This window comes from Prionailurus bengalensis, chromosome D4 (assembly GCF_016509475.1).
Source record: "Prionailurus bengalensis isolate Pbe53 chromosome D4, Fcat_Pben_1.1_paternal_pri, whole genome shotgun sequence".
Taxonomy (NCBI): Eukaryota; Metazoa; Chordata; class Mammalia; order Carnivora; family Felidae; genus Prionailurus; species Prionailurus bengalensis.
The window spans coordinates 58,536,981-58,560,455 of NC_057359.1; the positions used below are offsets into that span (position 1 = coordinate 58,536,981).

The window sequence follows — 23,475 nt, forward strand, 5'->3', positions numbered from 1 at the left end:
AGGAGGAAGAGTCTCTTCTAAAAACTGAGAAGGCCCTGAAAGGAATTTTACAACATTCACTTGAATATGCAAAAGAAAGCCCATACTAGTTTAGGAGTGGAGTTTAGAGACCCAAATGCTGTGCATGAGAAAGGACCTGTATCATGGGAGGTTCTACTATTGAGAGGGATAAAGGGAATAGAGGATGTGTATATCCCATCACGTGTATGTGGAGGGTAGAAGGGTGAAGAACATTTAAGTGGGGGTCTAGATTCCCATTTTAAATCATCCGTATTGGGGGCTGGAACCCTTCCCCTCCCGCAGCCACTATCTCAAATACATTTAAGCCCGCCGCATATCCCAGTGCCTTTCACGACTAGGTTGGTGATTTCTCCGTACGTGGAAATCAAAGGAGGTGGCTGAGTCCTGTGGTTTGGTGGCCAGAGGGGTTGACACGAAGGACGTGGTCCAAAAGCAACATAGATCACAGAGCCCAAGAATTCTGTGATGTCAGGAGGCCTGAGCCATCGTGTGCAACAGTGAGCCGCCCCTGGAAATGTGGCAGAAGTCTAGGGGAGGACAGGACCTTTCCACGAGGCAGGGAATAAGGGTTCGAGTCAAGCTTACTTGGTCTCCAGGTGCCAGAGACACCAGCTGGCTGTTGTTGGCATTCTGCACTGGGTAAGGCAGTGGTGGGGCCCGAGGGGGCAACTGCCTGGGCAAATGCAGGGAGGTGGGACCAGGCAGATGGGACATGGTGGGACTCTGGGGCACCTGAAGCAGATTCCCCCCTCCTCGGCACTGTCAGCAGGACCAACGACAGAGGGCTGGCCCCTTTCAGGCTCCCACCCAGGGCCACACCCAAGGGTATGCTCCACCTTCATCTCTGCCCAGAGCTGTCTACCCTGGAGAAGACAACAAAAAAATGGCCTTTAGAGTCAGACAGACCCACGGTCCAGGCCAGACTCTGCCACCCACAGGCTGGGTGGCCTTGGGCACATGAATTTCTCTCCTGCGCTTCAGCTTTCTCATCTATAAAATGGAGGGAAAGAAAATCTCTATTTCTGAAGCTTGTGGAGATCGGCTGACTTAATGGTGACAGATCTTTGCACACCCTCCTGTGGGGAGGATCCGGTGCCTCCTCATCACTGATGGTAGAGAAAACAAATTCGGTTGTCCCTGCTCCCACCCCAAACCCTCTGACCACAGCCCCAACTGCTGAAAGAGGCCCCTGACACACATCAAAAGTCCTTCCAAAGCAGAATAAAGGTGAGGAATATATGTTCTTCCCTCAAAGACTCAGAAAGAAAGCAGAGGCTTGAGACATTTAGGATAAATGGTGGGCATCCCCCCAAACAATGCTGTCTTCCAAGTACAGAAGAACTAGCGATAAAAATCAATGAGGTAACTAGTAGCGAACATGTGTTTTCCCGGAGAGTCCAGAGCCAGGAACATTGTCAGCATCAGAGATGTTTTGTTTCTCCTTCGCTAAAAAGCTCAGAGACGGCAAGAAAGTCGAAGTTTCCTAAAATTCTCAGAAGTGACAGGTAACCGGCTCAGTGTAGCTCTTAATTAACCCAAAACGACACCTGCCAGATGATGGGGATTTGCAGAGCTCGCCGGGGGCCGACCCCATCTGCAGATGGTGGGCTCCCACCTCTGCTCGAGACCTTGGCTGGCTGTAATTAACATACGGAAAGTCTTTCAAAGTGACTTCGCGGCCAAGTTCTATTTCTGAAGGATTGAAACCGGGCTTTGAGAGAAAATCTTTGCAGAGGAGGAGGAGGAAGGAAAGACTTGAAAAGGACCGTGAGATTTCTCCAGCTCCTCCCCATGGTTTTGTAGAACCGCATGATGTGCCGTGGCTTGAGGGGCTTGAGGGTCAGTGGGTACTCGGTGCGTTGCTATCTATAGTCAGAGAGATGATAACTGCAGCATCCCACACGGGCACAAACTCTCAAATATATATATATACTCTATAATTGTATATACATTGTATTACTATCCTAGGTATTACATGTGTAACATACATGTGTATACACATAACATATATATATATACACACATATATACATGAATATAGACATGTACATACATACACATGTGTATACATGGATGTGCATGTTGTGCACACACACTGAAGTCTGGGGCTCTGTCAAAGCCTCCCTGAGTGATTTTGACCAAGCCGCTTCTCACCAAGCCTCAGTTTTCTCACCTGTAAAGAAAGTGTGTGCCGCAGAGATTTAAATAACTGACCCCAAAGGGTGTTCAGCACTAACACTTTCCCCTTTCCTACTCTCACTGCACCCACCCCCAGATGGGCCCCCTTGAAGGCCAAGGCTTCTCAACCTCCCTCTCTCCAGAGCAAGACCTTCGTGGACTCCCAACAGGGAAAGGAAAACCCGAGCCAACTCAGTAAAGGTCAGCCCTGTCAGCCCAGACAGCCTGGTACACAGAGCATCGATCCATTCCTGGGAAAAACCTCTTCTCCCACCAGCTCAAGCCAGCCACGAAGGCCTTCAGAAAAACAGAGAAGAGAAAAACCGAGAGAGAGGGCAAGCGTGAGAGAGTGAATGCTGAATGTGTCTCACTTCTGTTTCTCAAGAGAGCCGTGGGCTTTGCAATCAGACAGAGACTGGGCTGGAGACCAGGGCCGAGCCCTGGCTCTCTGCCACTGACTGGCCTTGAGGCAGCCGAGTGACCATTCTGAACCTCAGCTTGGTCCTCTGTTGTGCCGTTAGCTCGACTCCTGCTGTCTACCGCAAGAACCTGAATGCAAGGGCCCTTCGGGGAACTCAAGGGAAACAACCCCACTGTCGCATTACAGCACCTCCACCGTGGGCTACAGGGTGCACAGCAGACCCCACCAGCTGGCCGTCATCAGAGGCAGGAACTGGGGCCTTCTGGCCACGTGGGGCCAGTCAAAATATACTGATGGTCAGCCCAGTGTTTGAAAGGGGCAAGTGTGTCATCAGTCACAAGCAATTTACAACCACTGTCTTGTCCCCCAAGGCTGACTTCCCATCTTCCTGTAACCTGTCTGGGCCCCTGTAGACATTTTAATTTGAGACACTTGGCTATGCTATGGCACGTTTGGAGCAGTTCTGGGTCAGTTTTAATCTGCTCACCCGCTGTGGTATTATTCCAGAATTCCGTCTCCATGCCCTCATCTAAGCAAACAACGGGCAAGACAATGTTCAGTGTGCAAACTGCTCTTGCAGCCTCTCTAGGGCACAACACCTGATTTGTGTGCGTGGGTGGGGGGAGGCAAGGGAGTTCCCAGTCTCTGGGGCGCCTCACCCGGGAGTGCCCACAGGCAGCACAGTTGTGATGACAAAGCCGCAAGACGATGACCAGAAGCTCCATGGTGCCATTCAAGACCCTGTAGGGTCTGGTCCCAGTGAGCTTCTGAGCCACACCTCCCATTCCCCGCTTGCCCCAAAGACCAATCGCCAGTCCCCTGATGCTCCACGGGGCCCATCGCCATCCACTCATGCTGTGCCTTTCATCTGAAATACCACCTTCCTCTTCCTCTTCGTGTCTAATCTCCCAACTTGTCAAGACCCAGCTCAAATACTGCTTTCTCCAGGAAGCCTTTCTGGAGTGATCGTGCCAGCTGAGAGCATTCCCCCACTTTCCTCTGAATCCTCAGCCCCATGGTCCAGAGCACTTCCTGCCCAGACTTGGAGTAGTTGTGACCCTGTCTCCATTCGTCTGTTGGTGAGTCCAGCTCCTCCTCGAGGGCGTGAACCCAGACGATCACCAAGTGATCATCAGGACTAGCAGATCCTGGCAACCTTCCCTGCCCCCAGCACAGGGCCCCACCCACAGCATAAATGCACCGCTCCTTCCTTAGGCCAGCTCCTGTGGGTGTCAGACCTAACCGGGTCATGGAATCATGCTAGAAAAGCAGTAGTAAAACTCTGGTTCTTGATCTTTGGTAGAAGCATGAGACAGACAGAGGAAGGCAGCAAAACACACAAGGAAAGGGAAGTGGGCTACGTTTGTTGCAGGGGCCAGGGTGCAGGTCCCGTGGGGGAAAGGAGCCCCGGACGGGTGCTCTCCTGAGGGGCTGGGCTCCCACCAGGCCTGGCCAGGCCTCTCTGACACACAACAATGGCACTGAGTTTGGCTCCCTGCAGGAGGGTCTAAGAGAAGTGTGGTTCTTGCTATCATTTTGCTTTGGTGTTTTTAAAAGGCAAGAGCAAAACCCACTGGTAGTTAAGAGCTCAGAAAAGAGCAAGAACAAACTGCATTCCTTGGGGCTGCAGCTGGGCTGGATAACTAGGAAGGTTTTTTTCCTTACCACTCCCTTGGCCATCGGAAGATGCTCAGTCTGGAAACCTGAAGGCTTTCTTCGAGTGACCTTGCCAGAAGCCCCCATTCCATGACCTAAACTTCGAGGCTCCAGATTCCACAGAATTCAGCTGGCGTTAACACTGAATTGTATCCACTCCCCCACCCCAAATCCAGTTCACATATCTGTGATGGATGTCTAAAAAACTCATTACGATTTTGGTAAATCTATTCAACTCAGCACTGACAGTGGCCCTACTCCATTCAGAGCTCTGTGCTTAGCCCCCGGGAGGGTCTCATACTCCAGTTCTCAGGAACTCCTTGCAGCTAAGGGGTTCTTAGACCCTGAACTAGAAATTTGGGTACAAGAAAAGGGCAACGTGAGTTTAAAATCGGAGAGGAAGTTAGAATTTATTCTAGCTGGGGTATTCAGGAGGGCTTCCTGTAGGAAGTGGCTGAGAAGTGGGCCTCAGTGAACATTCATGCTTCATCATTTAGTAGGTTACCAAAACCTGTCTCTATGTACCTCCTGCCAGCCCTGGCTGCATTCAAAAGAGTCAAAGTGTGAGGCCTGCATCACCAGGGAAGGGAACCTGGGGGTGAGGTCAGTCTCCCAAACAGGAGGCCAGTTTAGCAGGACGCAGCGTGTCCTGGCATGGGACAAGCCACAGAGGCCCAACGAGGCAACTGCTAATGTAGCACACTGCCCAATAAACCCCAGATACTTTTGGGGCGCCTGGGTGCCTCAGGCAGTTAGTCCAACTTCAGCTCAGGTCGTGATCTCATGATTCATGCGTTCAAGCCCTGCATCAGGCTCCACACCGACCATGACAGCCTGCTTGGGATTCTCTCTCTCTCTCTTCCTCTCTCTCTGCCTCTCCCAGGCTCATGCACTTGCTCACTCTCTCTCTCAAAATAAATAAATAAACTTAAAAAAAAAAAAAAACCCAGAAACTCTTTAACTGCTTGGAAACACATCGCGATTTTAGGGTTTTTTTTTAAATTTTTTTTTTTTACGTTTATTTATTTTTGAGAGACAGAGAGAGACAGAGCACAAGTGGGAGAGGGGCGGAGAGAGAAGGAGACACAGAATCGGAAGCAGGCTCCAGGCTCTGAGCTGTCAGCACAGAGTCCAACACGGGGCTCAAACTCACGAACTGTGAGATCATGACCTGAGCCGAAGTTAGATGCTCAACTGAGTGAGCCCCTTTTATTTTTTTTTGTAATTAATTGTAAACAGCGGGCCTGATGTTCTGCACAGGCCCTGACAGCAGCAATGGCTGCCACACCGTGTTGGTAACAGAGGGGATGGGAAGACCGTGGGCTTGCAGCCAGCCAGTCCCTGTCAAAGCCCCTCGGCCACTTAGCTGAGTGGCTTGGAGAGGTCACTTTACCTCTCTGAACCTGACTTCCTCATTTGCTACATGGTATTACAACACTAAATAATACTGGTGCATGTCAAAGTCCTGTGGGAATCAAAAGCATTCTACAGATGTGAGGGGCTATTTAATGCTTAACTCAGTCTTCGGCACACAGCACATGCTCTGTGTGATTGTTGGAAAAATGGATGCACTCACGCTTATTTTCTTAATAAAAATTGTATTTCTAGGTAGATTCCTCATATTTCAACAAGTGCCCCAAATACTTGATTGCAGAGAAAGTCTTAATCTAGGAGTTAGGCCCCTGATCTCATTCTGTCTCTACCACAGTGTGACCCTGAACATGGCTCTTTCAGGTTCACCTAGCCTCAGTTTCCCCAAATGGACAATGGCGGGGTGGGAAGTAGACAAGACTGGGTTCCAATCTAAATACTTTTTCTTCCCAGAGTCCTTTGCTTGCTCAAATGATGAGTTTAACGCCGTGCCCTTTTAAAGTGTTCTATGAGGCCTTTTTGGGGGCAAATGGACAATTTCCACCAGGCTGTCTATAAAGCTGAAACGAGTCCCCAGCCCTTATTATCAGCTCCCAGACTCAAAAAATGGCTCAGGCCTCCTCCAGCTCAGAGGCCATCTAGCCTCTGGGCACATTCCCAGGGCCTTCAGGGACTCTACCTCTCAGCCCAACGTCAGCCCAAAGCTGACTTACTCTTCTGTGGTGTAGACCTTGGCCTGTCCCTCAGAGCAGCCAGGGGTCCTCCCCGGAAGAAATCACCTCCCCCTGGCTGGGCCCAGCTCCATGCAGAGGCCCGCGCATCCTGCCGCTGACTAATGAGAGGGAGGTGATGGTGTCATACCTTGCTGGGAAGTCACAGTGCTAGTCCCGACCTGAGCCGCCTGCCATCAAATTTTAATGCTGCTGCTGACATATTTATGGAAAGCCTCACCAAGTGTTTGCGAGGAGACCAGACAAGATTTACCTTCACAATTACTACCACGATGCGCAGGCTTTGCTGTGCCCTGGGAACTCAGTAGCACAGAGGCCCTGAGCACCACTGCGCCCGGAGGAATACACTCAATTCCACACACCTTTCCTACCCCCAGCACGCAGGGCCTGGGGCCTGGGGAGGCAGAGATGAATCAGACACGGTCCCTGCCCACCAAGAGCCCACAGTCTGCAGGAGGGGGAAACACACACATAAATTACATGGGTCCTGGGTGGTTGGGGACCAGTGCAGGGGTACAGGTAGAGACGCAGAGAGGCAGGCTAGGCTGAAGAGGGGGAAGGGAGTTACTTTGCTGTCAGAGGCAGGGTTAGGATTGAAGCCAGAGACCAGGGCTCTGAGGGGCCATTCAGCTGCTTCACCTCTCCTGGTGGCTTCCCAGGCTCTCTCTATCCCTCCCTCACTGCTGGCATCCAGACTCAGCAGCCCCATCCTTTGGTATCCGTGCCCCCCACTGCATCCTTGGGTGTCCTCTCCTGTGCCCAGAAGCGGGATGCAGCCTCCCAGCTCCTCACCCCTCCTCATTGTGTCAACCCCCCCACCTCTGTCTTTCAGTTGTATTGCTTCCCCAGAGCGGAGCTGCCCCGGGTGCAGGGATGATGTGCAGTGACCCAGGCCAGTGGTTCCCGAACCTGGCTGCCTGTTAGAATCATCTGGGGAGTTTTGAAAACCCCAGGTGACCAGGACATACCTCATCCCAGTTGAATCGGCCTCTCTGCGGTGGGGCCAGATATCAGGATTTACCCAAACTTCAGAGGTGACTGCAACATGCAGTGAGCAGGAGCACCAGTGGATAGCAACTTGAATGTAGCCACGTCAGCATCACTGGGGAGCTTGTTCAAATGCAGCATCCTGGGCCCTACTCTGGGCTTACTGGACCAGAATCTACTCTGGGAGATGATCCCCAGCTGGCCTTGTGCAGTCAAGTTCGAGAAGCACTGCCCCCCATGAAGGAGTCGCCCAACGGCCCCAGGGGCACACAGGTGTCTAGTCCCCAGGTCCTAAGGAGGCCAACCTCTAATTACACTACGAAGGGCTTGGCTGGTGTGGCTGAACTCCAAGCAGGTCATTGGGCAGCCATCACCACTACTCAGTGAGCTGATAAGGCACAGGTTCTGCGGGGGGAGCTGAGTCAGGACTGCCCCTCAGGCCAGTCTCACAACTCTAAGGACCAGGAGGGAGTCTCTTCTCTACCCCAAACTCAGTTCAGGCCTCAGTTTCCCCAGGAGTGTACTGAGTGGATCAGCCCTGAAGTTGGCTGTGCTGATGGAGATCTCTTCTTTCTTAAATTCAACCGACATGTTCATCTGTGTCCTCTATGACCAGCCCACAGACCTGGCTGAGAGGCGTCTTCTGGGGGGAACAAGCTAGGGGGGCAGGAGAAGAGGGGAGAGATCTTTGGGGGCTAAGGAAGGAAGAGTCGAGAAGCCTCCTAAGGGAGCAAATGCAGGGCTAGGTGGGGGAGCACCACAGATGTGCTGGGACATCCCGTCTGTGTTGACCTTGACGCAAGGCACACAGCAGCTCGTCCACTTATCCACTGACTTATTCCTCAGCTATTGACTGAGTACGTACTAAATACCTGGCACTGTTCCAGACACCGAGGATACAGCCATGAACAACACAGATAAAAGACCCTGCCCTCACAGAGCTCCCATTCTAGTACTACAAACAGACAATAAACAAAACAAATAAGTAAAACTACAGCATACAGCATGTGTTATGGGGAAAACATAAAGTGGTAAAATTTTAGATAGACCGGGTAGGGATGGCTTCACCAGAAAGGTGACTTTTGAATAACAAGCTGAAGGAAGTGAGAATTAGCTATGTGGATATCAGAGGGAAGAGCAAGTGCAAAGGCCCTGAGGCAGGAGCGCAGGCAGTGTGTTGGAAGGGCAGTGAGGAGGTCTGCATGGCGGGAGAGGAGAAGCGAAGGGGAGGAGGTAGAAGATGAGGTGAAGGAGGGAAGTGGGGAGGGAGAGATGATATAAGGATTTTGGCTTCTACTCTAAGACTCAGACTGTAATGGCTTACTCTGGCTGCCATGTTGGGAATGGACTAAAGGGGCAACATTGGCGGTGGGGAGGCCAGTAAGGAGGCTACTGCAAAGGTACTGAAAGACTGCCCTATCCACAGAGTGGTCCCTTCTGGCCACTTGGGGAAGAAGTGCCACGAGGCCAAGAAGGGCCAGGCTGTGTGGTCACGCAAGCAGATGGTCAGCTGGCCAAAGCCAAGGACACTCGGTGAATAAGACCAGATGTGGGCTGTTGGTGGAAGGAAAAGTACCTGGCTCTGTATGACCTCGGGCCAGCCCCTTCCACTCAGTCTCTAACAAAAGCGATAACCAACGGTACCCACAACCAAGGGGTTGTGACAAGGATTCCAGGAGAGTATGCACGTACCAGCCGTGGGTAAACTGAGAAAGGCTGTGGCGGCAGGAGGCATTCCTGCTGGGTCCTGCCACATACCAGGAACGCAGCAGAGCATCGCACCCCAATTCTCCACTAGGGGGAGCCTGGGCAATTCTTCCTAGAGCAGAAATGCAGTTTGCAGGCATCCATCCGTTCTCATTCAGGGAACTTAGGATGTCTCCAGGACGGCCTCTGGGGTGGGAGTGAGTGTGCCCCTGAACTGTCCTCATAGTGCCTGAGACCCTGTGGTTGGAAGGACTGGTTCTCTTCAAGAGCCCAATAGCAGCTATTGAGAGATTGGTGCATAACAGCCCTAAAGTTCCATCAGGCTCATGCCATGGGCCCCCAATAAACAAACCAAAGACTGGATGGAAAGAAAAATCCACATGGAAATGAAAGTCACAGCTGGCTGAAGGTGTTTGGTCTGAGGTACACAGGTTGGATGACCTGGCACATATTTGCATACTTTAGCTCATCCTGGCACATATTTGCATATTTGGGGGTTTTTTCTTAGTCCGCGTGTTATTAAATGTGGCTTCTAAACCTTTACTGAGCGTCTGCTCTGTCCCAGGCTCTGTGCTGAGCAGTGGGTGGTGCTGGGATGCGGCAGGGACTCAAGCTCAGGAGCCTGCTTCTGCCCCCCAGACAGCCAGGAGCCAGCTGGGGTTTTGGATTTCTCAGCATCTCTCTTACCTCTGTGTTTGTTTACCTGAAAGCTCAAAAGGCCCAGTGAGATTCCCTTAAAACAGACAAAGGGGCAGGCAGCCACGTAAGGATGAGTAGGTTGTTCACTGCATAAGAGCTACCAGCTGATGGACTGAAATCCGTCCCGCTGTCCACTCACCAAACCCTGCCATTTGGCATGGGGCTGCATCTGGCTGATGGCGAGCAAGGAGCAAGCTCTTGAGAAACAGCATGAGGGAACTTCAAGATAAGCCTTGTGGCTCCCCCTCTTTCTCCTGCAGTAGCTTCTTCATTCTGCTGTCACAGATCAGGAGGGGAACATAAGAATGGATACTGGGGATCCCAAAGACAGTCACACCCGGGCCCACCTGGTTCTCTTCCTTCACACGTTTATTTAGTACTGAGGATGTGCCAAACCCCGTAACAGCGTGATTCACCTGCAAGGTGGTGTCCTGGTGCTTTTCTCAGAAGTAGACCCGGCTCTCAGCGCCCTGCGCTTTCTCCTGTTAAAAGGGCTCTGGAGCAAGCAAGACTGGACTGTCCTGGCCCTGCCACTTGGGCAGGTTCCTCCGTATGAGCGGAGGCCTCAGCCTCCTCCTCTGTGAAAGAGGGTAAGATCAACACCCGCCCCGTGGGGTTCTTGTGAAGGGCAAGCAGGCTGGGAAGTGACCAGCACACGGAGGTTCTCACTACACGTCAGCTACTAATTACTAGACAGCAGGGCCTTCTCCCTCTCTCTTACCCTCACGACGCCCTGAGAGGAACACCATAAAGGTGTCCCCACTATAAAGATGCAGAGACTGAGGTCCAGAGAGGGGAAGGTGACTTGCCCCAAAGGCTGGTAAACCTGGAGGCAGGACTGAGGCCCAAGGGTGTGGAGTCCAGTCTAGGACACCCTGCCCAAAGCACACACCGTCTTAGCCACCCCCCCTCCCCCGCCCCAGTTCTTCAATATGGCTGAAGGAAGTCCATGCAGAATTTGCACAAAGCTGTTCCAGGTGTGGGGGAGGGGCAGTCCTACGTTAAGTCAGACCGGGAAGACAAAGAAGGGAGAGCAAGGCAGGATTTGAATTGGCTCCTTGTGGATGTGCACGTGGGGGAAGGGGCCCAGAGTCCCCACTCTCAGAACCCGTCAGCAGGGAGGGTCCCTGCGTCCCAACGGGGCCCTGAGTCAGGGGGCCACAGCTCCACCCTCCCTCTCTCCCATTGCCCCAGTCAAGCCCAGGCTGGTGGACCTGAGCGTTGGCCAGCCTCCCCCACCAGCCCACCTGCCTACTTGCCTCCTTCGGCCGGCAGGCACGGTGGCAGGCCCTGCCTGCTCCCTGGGGAGCCCGCCGCCAGGCCTGATGGCGCTGATGGAGGGAGGGAGGCCGCCAAGCTGTCAGTCTGGAGGTGCCCCTCGGAGCCCCTCCCGGCTGGAGCGAGGAGGGTGGGCCGGCGCTGGAGCCAGGCTGTCAGGGCCTTCACGGAGACGAGGCCGGAGAGGCGCTGCCTGACAGCTCGCCCACCGAATTAGGACCATTTGCATGCTAATTTCCAGCACTCTAACGGGCTGGCAGGCTGGCTGGGGTGTGTAGAGTGTGCAGAGAGAGGCGCCACGGCCTCCCTGCCCGCGATGGAACAATGCTTGACTGATCTAGCTGCGTTAACGAGCAAATTATGGTAATTTTGTTATTACAAATGCATAGAAATTTCCAAAGCGGGCAGCCATTCAGGGCAGCTCCCTGCTCCTCCCCACTCCTAAATACTGAGTCCCCTGTTTGTACACACGGGTCTGGCACCCACTTCAGGGTGAAGACTTCCAGGGACCAGGCTTCCCTCGGAGCCCTCCTGGGGAGGCCCAGGGTCAGCTGGCCACAGGCCAGAGCATCCCTTCCTGTCAGCAGGCGAGCCCTCGGCTCCTGCATCCCCCAAACCTCACCTTCCTATCCCCCCTCCCCCCCTCCCCAGGGTCCCTGCTTGGTCTCTGGGCCTAGTGATCCCACAAACTGCCACAATCAAGCTGGTTTCTTTCCATTCTGAGTAGGTAACATGGGTGATGTGCCCCACAAATGCTCCAAGGACTTGAGAAATTCAATTATTTCTGTGCCCACTCTGTGAACTGGGCTCAGCACCCAGGAAGAGCTGAGGGATTGTCTGATGAAGAAAGGAAGGCAGGAAGGAAGGAGGAAAAGGAGGGAGAAAAGGAAGATCAGAACTTACCCCACAGTTGAGGACCATTAAGAGACCCCACCCGCTCAGCTCGCTGGTGGTGTAATTAATCAAAGACCTCACCGGAGGAGTTTATTTGCCAACTGGCAACCCCTCTTGGCATTTATAATCGTCCACTGTCAAAAAAAAAAATCACAATTTGTCCCAGTTTTTCTGGTGATCTTCTTTTTGATTAAAAGTATGTTTTTGGAAGCATGCTCTGGAACCTATCCAGACAGAAACTGTTTCCAAGAAAGTGAGCTCTCTGCTCCAGCAGCGAAGCATGGGCAACTCCAGGTGCAGAGCTGGGCACAAAGCATGGGCTCGACGGTGGGACCCTGTCCAGCAGTCCACTCATGGGGGGGGGGGTGTGGAACAGCAGCCTCGCTCCCCGGCCTCTGCACGAGACCCACCTATTGTATAACAGGGATTTCAGGTTTGGGCCGATGCTATTGAAAGGTCAAGAAGCTGTCTCAAATCCATTTTGGAAGTCAGTGGGGAATAAAGCATCAATTACAGAGGAGCACGACACTGAGGAAGGTCTGCTCCAGGTGGCCAAGGAAGCCTGAGCCAGCCAGGACTCACAGGAGAGCGTCGGAGGTAGAGACCTAAATGCGAGCAGAGACTTTATAACCTCAGCTGGGGTCATGGCCAGATTTTTCTATTTGTCTGATTTTCTAATTGGGTCACAACTTCCAGAGGGAAACTGAACCCAGGAAAAGAAAACAATCATTTCTTTTTTGTCTAGCTGCTTGACTCCGGAGGAAAAGCAGAGAGCGGGAGGAGCCGGGTCCTGGCCTACAGGTCCCAGGCAGAAGAAGCTCTGATGGGGACAGGGACGGGGACGGGGACGGTCCGGATCCCAGGAGATGCTCTTGCAGCTGGCCAGGTCCCAGGCCGGGGAAAGAGGTGGGCTCAGGAAGAACACGACAAGGCGGGAGTAGGTAAGAGTCCTGCTTTGAGTTGTTCTAGAAGCCAGGTCATCCCGGGCCACCTCAGGAATACCAGGCTGCCTGAGGTCAAGAGACGAAATGCTTTCTTTTCATTGCTTCAGGGAAGCGCTGAAAGGTGGGGAGGGCATTAGTATTTCCCCAGTGGGAACCACTGGGCAGGCTGCTACCACGGCAAGGGCCAGCCTGGCTCTTCCTCTGATTTGCTGTGTGACCCTGAGCAAGTGCTTTTCCTTGACCTCGTCTGCACCCTGGCAGGCTGATTTCTAAGGGTGAGTCCAGCCCTGTCCGCTCATGACAGAGGGAGTTGTAGCTACAGAATGTGCTACGGTCCTCTGTGAGAACTGTACGTGCTAGAACAGACCCCTGCCCACACCACAGAAACACTCCCCGATCTAGACCTGTGCTAACTGCCTTCAGTGCTTTCCCTACATGCAGATGCCACCAAAGCCAAGGGCAGGGCCCCCACTGAGTCATTGTCTTTGCTGCTGCCCCCAGTAACCTGCTCCACACCCCACCACAAGATCCTAGGTAATGGCGGATGATACCTAGCTGGTCTCCAGGTTCTGTTCCCTTGCAGCCATTGTCCCAAGTGTCTCTGGCTTCTTCCTGGGGAGTTCTGTTTCCAGAAATCCCCTACCCAAAGCACTCTCAGAAAGTCTGCACATAGACAAAGCCCTGATGGAAAGTTCCAGGGGCTGTGGGGATTTGCTTCAGTCCAAGACTCCTGGGGACAGACATGGTACCTCCCCTTACCCAGATCTGCTCATGTGCACCCTTCTCTAAAAGCGATTTCTAACAGTGTTTCTGAGAGTCAAACACCAAATTGCAAAGTCCCCTTGTCATCTGGACTGGACCACGTGCTAGCTGTGTGACCGTATGCAAACCACTTTTCCTAAGCCTCAGTTTTCATCTCTGTGAAATGGGGCTACGAACCGTGCCCTCCTAACACTATGGTACGGATCCTTTGAGATGATGCACGAAAGAGGCTTGTAAATTGTAAAGATCCGTCCAGATGGTGATTCGTATTCTTCGCATTGTTGTGAACAAGACCTCAAAATGGCCACAACTGTCATGCATCCTGCTCTGGCAGGACAATGCCCAAGGCATTTGTGACCTGGGATTGCTCTTTAGACAAAAGGACATGATAACACAGTTGTCATTTTAGAATTTCCCTTCCTCCCTCTTTCATCTCTCTTGCTCTCTTTTCCGCTCCTTCCCTCTTTCTTTCTCTTTTTTTTCCAACCCTGGATCTAAGTCTCCCTGATCTGGGTCCTTTATGTGTGCCGTTGCACATAGACTCCTTATAAAGAAAATTCATTTGTTCAGGGTCACCGCGTGGTTTTTCATTAAAAACAAATTACCCGCATTCAGGGAGGACATCTGGGCTTCACGGGTCCCATTAATGACTATATTTCCAGCCTCCCTGGCCCGGTTGGGCTCCCCTTGCCTGTCACCCCGCGTTCCTGGCCCCGGGAGGACAATGAGAGTGACAGTCAAGTGAAAGGGAAAACATGAGGGATGAGGGCGAGAGGCGAGTCCCCTGAGAGGGGAAGGAGGGAAAAGTGAAAAAAATAAATAACTCAAACAGAGGGTAACAAGGGCCATTGTCTCGGCGTCTTCCAGCGAGAAGCCAGAGCAAATATTGGAAGAAAGAGTGGGGGCATGGAAGTCAAGCTGAAGCCCTGTTTAATTACACATATTTGGGCCCTAAGCCCCTGACTCTGGGTCGGACACGGTAGGGAGGGGCATGTGCCCAATTCAAATGAATTCCACCCATATCCATCGAGCGCCTACTGTGTTCAGGGACCACGTAGGTGGAGGATTCCAAGAGGAGCAACCAGGATATGAGAGCACTCAGTCACCACAGCTCTGACGAGGTAGACCATGGGCAGTGCCCTGGGGTATGCTCAAGGGAGAGATGAGGCCCAGGGGGGTGTGTGTGGGGAGGTGGTAGCAGGCTTCCTATAAGACAGAGCGTTAGATTTGGGGTCTAGGAGGACGGGTCAAACATGCACAGGGGAAGGTGGGGAGTAGAGGGAATGTACTGGAATCTGAAGTGTGGTTCCCTGGTGTCCCAGCTGGGAAGAGCCTCATCTGGACCATAAAAAGGTCTCTGGGTCAGGAAGGCCATCCACAGCCCTGACGGACCACCAGGAAAACCACGACTGTCTCCAGGGCCCAGAGCCCATTCCTTCTCACTCTCCATGGGCACCAGGAGCTGGGTGAACTTGAGACATGAATGCCAGTTTCCAGGCCCAGCCTCTCCCCTGTTGGCTGTGCACTCCTGGCAAGGCATGCTACCTCTCTGAACTCAGCTAGCATGCCTCTGAAGTGGGCCTAAACACTCCAACCTCACAAGGTGCTTTCAAACTGCAACTAGGGATAACAGATAGGGCTCCTTTTGTACCACCGCGCAGGCTGGCGGGAAGGCTTGCTGGTGGAAATTACATTATGGACGTAAGCAATTCGGCCTCATTAAGAAGTCTTTTGGAGGGCAGAAGCCAAGGCCTACTGGCTCTCCCTGAGCCCGAAGGCTCAGAGCACTGTCCAGAAGTTCTGGAGAGAACTTCTCTCTTCCGGAGAGAAGTCCCAGATGGAGTGACTCACAGACTTGGAGAGGGTGGTCAAGCTAGCTAAGGGCTGACAGCTGATGAGGTCTTGTAGCTGTGGGCTGCAGATTCCAGCAAATCAAAGGGAGGAAAACACAGATAACTCCCAACAGATTCAGTCTGGTTTGGGGGAAGGACTCTAGTATGTGTAGAGGCAGAGCATACCTTTTGTCCTTACCGTCCCCCACCTGCGACCCATTCATTTTCTCCCTCCTCACTCCACATTCCATTGGCTAACATACGCTTCATCCCCAGTGACAAGCCAAGCCAGAGACTCATCTCTTCCTAGATCCCTCTCCTGACCCAGGGTTAGCTACACCTCTAGCCTCTTTGGTTCTTTGATGCGGACAGTATTTCACAGTTTTAGCCAAACTCTGCAAAACCAGCTTCAGACATGCCCTCCCCACTCCAACCCTCCTACAGAAAAATTCTGGAGCCCTCCATGCCTGACATCCCCAGTCTAGGCTGTACCCCCCTTCTCTGTGCTCCCAGAGTCCCTGAGTTTACCTGTTACCACATTCGTCCCCCTAGACCCTTACTGACTTGCCCATCTGTGCTGTAGACTAAGAGCTTTTCATGGACAACGGTCATGGCTTTCACCTTTATATCCCTAGGCTCACGCTTGGGATGTGCAGATAGTCAATAAATGTTGGAAGGGAGGCAGAGAGGGATGGGGGAGGAAAGAAAGAAGGATGCATGGATGGATAGATGGATGGATGGATGGATGGATAGATGGCTGCTGGCACCAGCTCAACCTGATCAGCTCAAGGCCCCACCATTATTTTTTATGTTCAATATGGCTCAACAGGAAACCAGGGTGTCTCACGCCTCTTCTTCCCGACCACGTACCTTCCTATGGAAGCATGTCTCCAACCCACCTTACGGCACTTCACACATAAAGGTACCACAATGATGATAATTTCCAGTAAAAATAAGAAAGGCTTACTTTTATAATTCCGCCTTGGAAATTATTTGGCCACAGTCATTTATCTAATCTATGGGTGGCTACGATTTCTCAGCAATCAAGACACGGAGTAGGGAATTCTTGCAAAGTGAGAAAATCTAACTTAAAAATTATTTTCAAATGTCATGAAATTTTTATGAGCACTAAATGTAATAGTTAATGAAGTTAACATAATGTTATAAGTTGTAGAAACTAAATTTAACATTTATTAATGCCAGTTTCCCAGCTTCATTTTTGAGTTTCGGAGGCAAAAACAGTTTGGGTCAAGTCTCATATTATTGTACATTCCCGAAAAACTCTTAGGCTTTTAGGGGCGCCTGGGTGGCGCAGTCGGTTAAGCGTCCGACTTCAGCCAGGTCACGATCTCGCGGTCCGTAAGTTCGAGCCCCGTGTCGGGCTCTGTGCTGACAGCTCAGAGCCTGGAGCCTGTTTCCGATTCTGTGTCTCCCTCTCTCTCTGCCCCTCCCCCGTTCATGCTCTGTCTCTCTCTGTCCCAAAAATAAATAAACGTTGAAAAAAAATTAAAAAAAAAAAAAAAACTCTTAGGCTTTTAGTCCGGGACCTCTCAGGGACCCTGCCATCCCCTATTACTGTCCCGTGGAAGTCCCGGCTAGGATGTCAATCTCCTTCAGGAGTTTAAGTCTGATTGGGGCTAAGGTACACTCACAGATAATGTCATAAAAACTAAAAGGAAAGTTAGCTGGAAGAAGTGGGCTGGGCCCTGAGCTTCAAATGGCTAGACAGCTAGGGGGCTTGTCTGAGCCCTGGCCACCGTGGGGCGCTGGCTCCTGCATGGGGAGCCCTTCCAAGAGGCCTCTCCCTTGCCCACCCAGCTGAGCCAGGCCCAAAGCACCTTTTCCTCATTTGCCCCTAACCAGGACTCAACCATTTAACCAGAGAGAACTGTCACCCAGCCCTCTCGGCAGACCTTCGGGCAAGAAGTGATACTGGGAGGCAGTGGAACAGAGTGGCTTAAAATCCCAGGGGCTCGAGGCAGGCTGCGCTGCCACTTCCTGTGGGCCAGGTGCTCAGGATGACCCCCTGTCGCTGCTCTCCAAGGGCCTGTGCCTACGTGAGCGGCAGCCCTTGTCCAATCCTGAGGGTGTATCTCCTAGAATCTGACTCAGCCACCAGGATTTAGGAGGATGAAGTCCCCAGGCCCAGCGAGGCCGCCCATTCTCCTCAGGACACCCACACTCTAGGGCTGTGCACCTGCACTGTTTCTGCACCAGCCTGGGAACCCAATCTCTTAGGGCAGGAAATGCCACCCACTGCTCAGATGCCCTCCAAACACTCCATTTCTTCTAAAGCCAATCCTGATCGTATTCCCCGATTTCCTAAAAAGGCATCATAATCCAGTTTTTTGTTTGCTTGTTTGTTTAAAAAAACACATGAGGCACATGAGGGGGAAACTGGAAGTCAGGAGCCCAGACATATGGTGTCCTGTACTCATGACTGCCTCTCAATAACTGCCATCAGAAGGAGCAGAGTGGGGGTAAAGGTAACAAGTGCACGAGACAGAGTAGCCGCAGGAGGTGAGATGTCCCCAGCTCTTGCTCCAAGCTCCCAGTGCTGGACATTTCCTAGGCAGCCAGTGAGCTCCTGGCTCTGGGCAGGGCCCTCCTCCCTAGCTAGGATTCGACTTCTCACCTGTTCCTGTCATGGGCTATGTGAGAAAGGCCCGTGATGTGTTCCCTCCGCCTCCTCCCATGATCTCCAAAAGGACACTCTGTTGAGATGGAACGAGGGGCACCTGGGTGGCTCAGTCAGGCATCGGACTTTGGCTCAGGTCATGATCTCGCAGTATGTGAGTTCAAGCCCTGCGTCGGGCTGTGTCCTGACAGCTTAGAGCCTGGAGCCTGCTTCAGATTCTGTGTCTCCTTCTCTCTCTCTCTCCTGCCCCTCCCCCACCTGCACTCTGTCTCTGTCTCTGTCTCTCTCTCAAAACTAAATAAACATTAAAAAAGTTTTTTTTTTTAAAGATGGAACAAATCACGGTGGCCTTTGCTGCTTCTAAAATTTGCCCTAAAATTCTAGACTCTAAAGTCTGTAAGAACCCATCCCAGGTGTGGAGGCCCTGAAGGCTAGTCTTTGTGTTAGGGGAGGACCTTCCCTGTGGAGACAAGGATTCCCTGTGGGTGAATAGGATTGGCACATCCTGAGGCCCCCTTCCTTCAGCTCTACCCCTTGGAAGTCATTATCAAATGACACATGATAGCCCAGGGCCACCGCCTTGTCACATCACAGACCCAGTCCTGAGGGGGACTCGGAAGCATTTGCTGCCCACTTAGAACAGAGGTGGCGGTGCTCAGCCAGGCTTCCAGTCCAGCTGGGAGGTGATACCTGCAGGTAGGGATGTCACAGACTTAGAAGCCCTTGAATGGCCGACCAGAAAGGCCCTTAGAGAACATCTTATCTAATCTCCCCACCCACCGCCTCCCGTTTTAAGAGAGAGCCAAGGAAGCCCCAAGGCCATGTCCCAAGGTCACACCGTGAGTACTTGGAAGCTGGAATCAGAACCCAGATCTCTGAAATTCCAAAAAGACCTTCATGCTTCTGGCATGTTTTCCATCTGAGTCTTTGATTTTGCAATTCTTCTTTCCCCAATACAACAAAGACATCATTAGGCTCACATTGGGTCTCCCCCAATCCCAGCATCACTTCAACGCAGGGTTCCCAGGAGCTAGCTGGATAGACTGTCCAGATCAGACCACTCCAGACCCCTCAATGCTCCGTTCTGTGAGGGCACAGCCGCCTCACCCTGACTCCTATCCAGATCGGCCTGAGCAGAGCCTGCCATCTGTCAAGGCTGCTGGCTGCACTATGTCATGCACTCCAGGTTTCCAGGGGGTTGACGTTTGGGTGCTGGGAGAGGCCCTTCTTCATTCAGCTCGGCCTGTCCTTCCTGCTTGTCCCTGCCAGCACCCCAAAGTCTTGGTCACACCCAGCTCCTGCATGGATGCCCATGCTTTCTGGTCCGGCAGGTATCACGCACTCGTCCCCCACCCTACAACACCCTTTCAATTTCTCAGACTGCAAAATTACCTTTCAAGGTCCAGCCCAAGTGGCCTCCTCTGGGAAGCCTTCCCTGATTTCCCCCACCTGGCCCCATGGCCCCAGCAAATTCAGCAGCACCCTCCTTTGCATTTCCTCAGCACATTCCTACATTTTAGCTCCTGACACAGCATGCAGGGATGACTTTTTATATCTGTCTCCCCAACTAGTCTGTGAACTCCCCGAAGGCAGGGACTGTGTCTGCAACACCACACCTAGCCTAGACTGGCACTTCCAGGAAACGTTTGAAGAATGAACAAATGACTAGCCGGCTGTTGTTTCACACTGGTTGTGCCTGGTATTCCCCGCCCACCCTCCACCCCTCACCCTCCACCCCCCGTCAGTTCCTGGTGTGGTAGAGTGACTAGAGGCCACTAGAGGGCAGTAAAGAGTCAGGAAGGAGCAACAGGTGGGCGATGGGGAGCCCAAGGTGAGCTTTGAAAGGTGTGGAGGGAGCTTCAAAAGTACCCAGGCCACAGGACCACCAGAAGCCCGAGTGAGGGAGAAGTAAGAGCTAAGGCCCAAGGCCATTCATTCTCTGAGAAAACACTCTCCAAGCCTGATACTTAGGCCTGGAAGGCACTTGGGGGGCACTGGTCCAACCCCCCACCTTGATGCTCCAGTCCTTCCACCAGATCCTTGCTGGCTTCTGCTAGCCCCTTCTCTCCCAAACCTGCCCATGTGCCTATCTTCAGTTCTAATTCTGGGGAAAGGTCTTCATACAAGGCTGAAAAGGGATCCCTCTGGCTCCCATTCATGGTCCCAGCCATGACTTACAGAATTGTGCAGTGTATTCTACCCGTGGCCCACGTGCCAAATGAGGCCCAGAAAGTGGAAATGTCATGTCAGATCACACAGCGAGTTCCTGGCTGACTCTGGCCACCATCCAGGCTTTTGCCTCCCTGCCTGGTGCTGGGCCCTGCCTCCCCCAAACCTTGGCTTCCAGAGAGCAGGCCTGCCTAGCAGTGGAGGCTCAAAGTCAGGGAGGGGCTTGCTACAGATAGGGAAAAGAAGCCCTCCTCCCCTACTCTCCTGCCCCGTATGGCTGGTGTTTCGGTAACATTACCACCATCATTTCAAATGATTCTCGAAAACAGCAGGCAAGGCAGACTCAGGTCATGGGGCTTGTGCGTAGTGACATAGATAGTGGTGAAGCCACCCTCCTTCCATGGTAGTCCTCACTTTTCTTGGGGAACTCTCTCTCTGTCTCTCTCTGGGCCAGATCTTGGCCCTGGTATTCCTGACCTGCTTTGACACCCGCAGAGGACCCTGCCTGGATATCTGCTTGGCCTCTAAAAGTCGAAAACTTGAATCCTAATCTCGCTGGTCACCAGCATCCTCCTCCTCAACCAGCTCTCCTTCCTGCCAACTTTATTTACTCATTTACCGGGGTAGCTGTGCCATGCTCCACACACGTGAACCCACTCCAGCCACTGGGCTCAACCCTGCCCCACCCCCAATGCCCCCGCCCTCCTGCTCAGATGGCCAAGGATACACTTGTCACAGCCCAGCCTAAGGGCTCCCTTCAACAGGACACCTTTCTCAACTGAACCACCCCCAGGTGTCTTTCTGTTTTCTCCAAGCTGGCAGCATTCAGGGTCTGCCCCCACCCCTGCTTGACAACACTCTTGTCTGTGACTGGATTCTCTTTTGTTCTCCAACTGATCCATGGGCTCCATTGGGCCATGAACTCTGCTGGAGAGCCCTCAATCTGATGTCAGCCCGAGTCAGGCCAACTTTAGGCATGCTAGCTAGGTGTCTCCTCTCACTGCCACACCCAGCTCAGCCCCCTGTATAAACAACAAGCATCATCATCATCATCATCAACACTTGCATGGCACGTGATATGTACCAGGCAAAAATCCAATAACAGTGTTTACATGCATTACATCATTTAATGCTCACTCTTATTCCCATCACCCCATTTTACAGATGAGGAGGAAACCAGGGCACCAAGAAGTTATGTAACTTGCCCCAAGTCACACAGCTAGTGAGAAACAGGATGGTGATTCAAAACTAGGCAACCTGGGGGTGCCTGGGTGGCTCTAAGCCTCCGACTTGGGCTCAGGTCATGATCTCACGGTTCGTGAGTTCGAGCCCCGCATCGGGCTCTGTGCTTCACAGCTCAGAGCCTGGAGCCTGCTTCAGATTCTGTGTCTCCCTCTCTCTCTGCCTATCTCCTGCTCGCTCTCGCTCTCTCTCTCTCTCACAAATAAATAAACATTAAAAAAATTAAAAAAACAAACAAACAAACAATGGGCAGTCTGGCTCCAGAGTCCATGCTGTTAACCACACAGCCTCCCTGCTTCACCACGTGGCTGCCCCAGCATCTTTGGCTACAAATGCTCTGGCAGTGGGTTGAGCTCTCACTGGCAGCGCAGCCCAAAGCCCCCCCTTTGTATTTCAACTACTATTCCCTGAGTGCTACCATGGGTCAGGCACTCTGCCAGGAACTGGGACACAGCAGTGAACAAAATGACATAGCTTTGGGTACCACACACCCCCTGCAAACTGCACAGACCTGAGGGGAAAGCAGATGAGGAAGGAGTAAACCACTAATTAAATTCCTTCAACTGTGCTTAGTATGACGAATGAAAAGAACACGATGCTTTGTGACAGGAGTGATGGGGTTCCTGGTTTAGATGGTGTGGTAGGCAGAATGATGCCCCCCTCCCCCCCACCAAAGAGGTCTGCATCCTAATCCCTGGAACCTGGGAACATGGAAGGTTAGATAGCAAAGGAGGATGGCTAAATAGCTGGCTGAAGATCAGGGGAGTGCCCTGGATTATCCAGGTGGGTCCAATAAAATCCCACGAGTCCTTAGAAGTGGAAGAGGGAGGCTGGAGAGAGAAGCAGGAAGATGGCGTCACCATGAAGGTTCGGCTCAGCGTCGCCAGCTTTGAAGATGGGGCACTGTGGCCACGAGGCAAAGAGTGCAGGTAGCATCTGCACTCTGGAAAAGGCAAGGAAACGATTCTCCCCCAGAGCATCCTGGAGGAACACAGCCCTGCAGATGCCTTGACTTTCGCCCGTTGAGACCCACTTTGGACTTCTGACCTCCAGAACTGTAAGATGGTGAATGTATACATCATATTCTTTGTGGTACTCATTACACTAGAAACAGGAAAGTCATGTGCATTTGTTACGGGGAAGGCCCCTCCGAGGAGGTGAAATGCCCGGTCCAGTGACAGCGGCAGAGAGGGTTGAGAGGAAGCTGCACCTGCACCTCATCCCCTCGCCCCAGTCCACCAGGCACTATGCCTGCCCACCTCTCACTGTTGTGCTAGACCTCTGCACTGGCCTCAGGTTCCCGTTCCATCCACCCTCCCCTCCTTCCTCATGAAAATAAAAGGCATCAGCGAATTGGGCGATTTCACTGAAAAGCACCTAAGAAACACTGTACACCTATCCATGGCAAGGAGAGTGCCCAGGACGGGAGGAACCTGCCAGGCGCCTTCTAACACCTCCAATCGGCTTCTTGTCTATTGCAGCCCAAGGAAGGCAAACAGGACGTGGTCAGGATTTCTGGGCACTCTGGCCTATGGCTCCAAAATGGGGCCATACGTGGGGGCCATCCCTTACCGGTTCCTCTAAAAGCCCATTCCCTTGCTGCTGAGACTCACCGGAACCAAAGGGCAGCGAACACCCTTCTTTCTCACCTGGCCTAGAAAATTTAAGGGTTTCAAATGCCATGTCGATCGATATCTGTTAGGTTGTATAAATATCTCCAGGCAGGAATCAACTAGTTATACCCATCAGGACACTGTGGAATCTTTGGTGCAAAACTTTTGGCATTTGCTAGGACTTGATGAACAATAAAACTGAACTGTTTCCGTTCTAAGCTGATATGTGCCCTCTTTGCTTTATTCAACGTGGGGGATCAACAAAGGGCGGTACAGATTTTGCAGACCTGCAGAAACGGAATCTCCAAATACCAGGGAATATCAAGAAGCCC

At 52.3% G+C, this 23,475-nt stretch overlaps 1 protein-coding gene across 1 annotated transcript in view; it reads right to left on the reverse strand.

Annotated features, from left to right (window-relative positions):
- PAX5 (paired box 5) overlaps positions 1-23,475 on the reverse strand; it is a 187,839-nt gene that overhangs the window by 12,612 nt on the left and 151,752 nt on the right. The gene's annotated exons all lie outside the window — the stretch shown is intronic.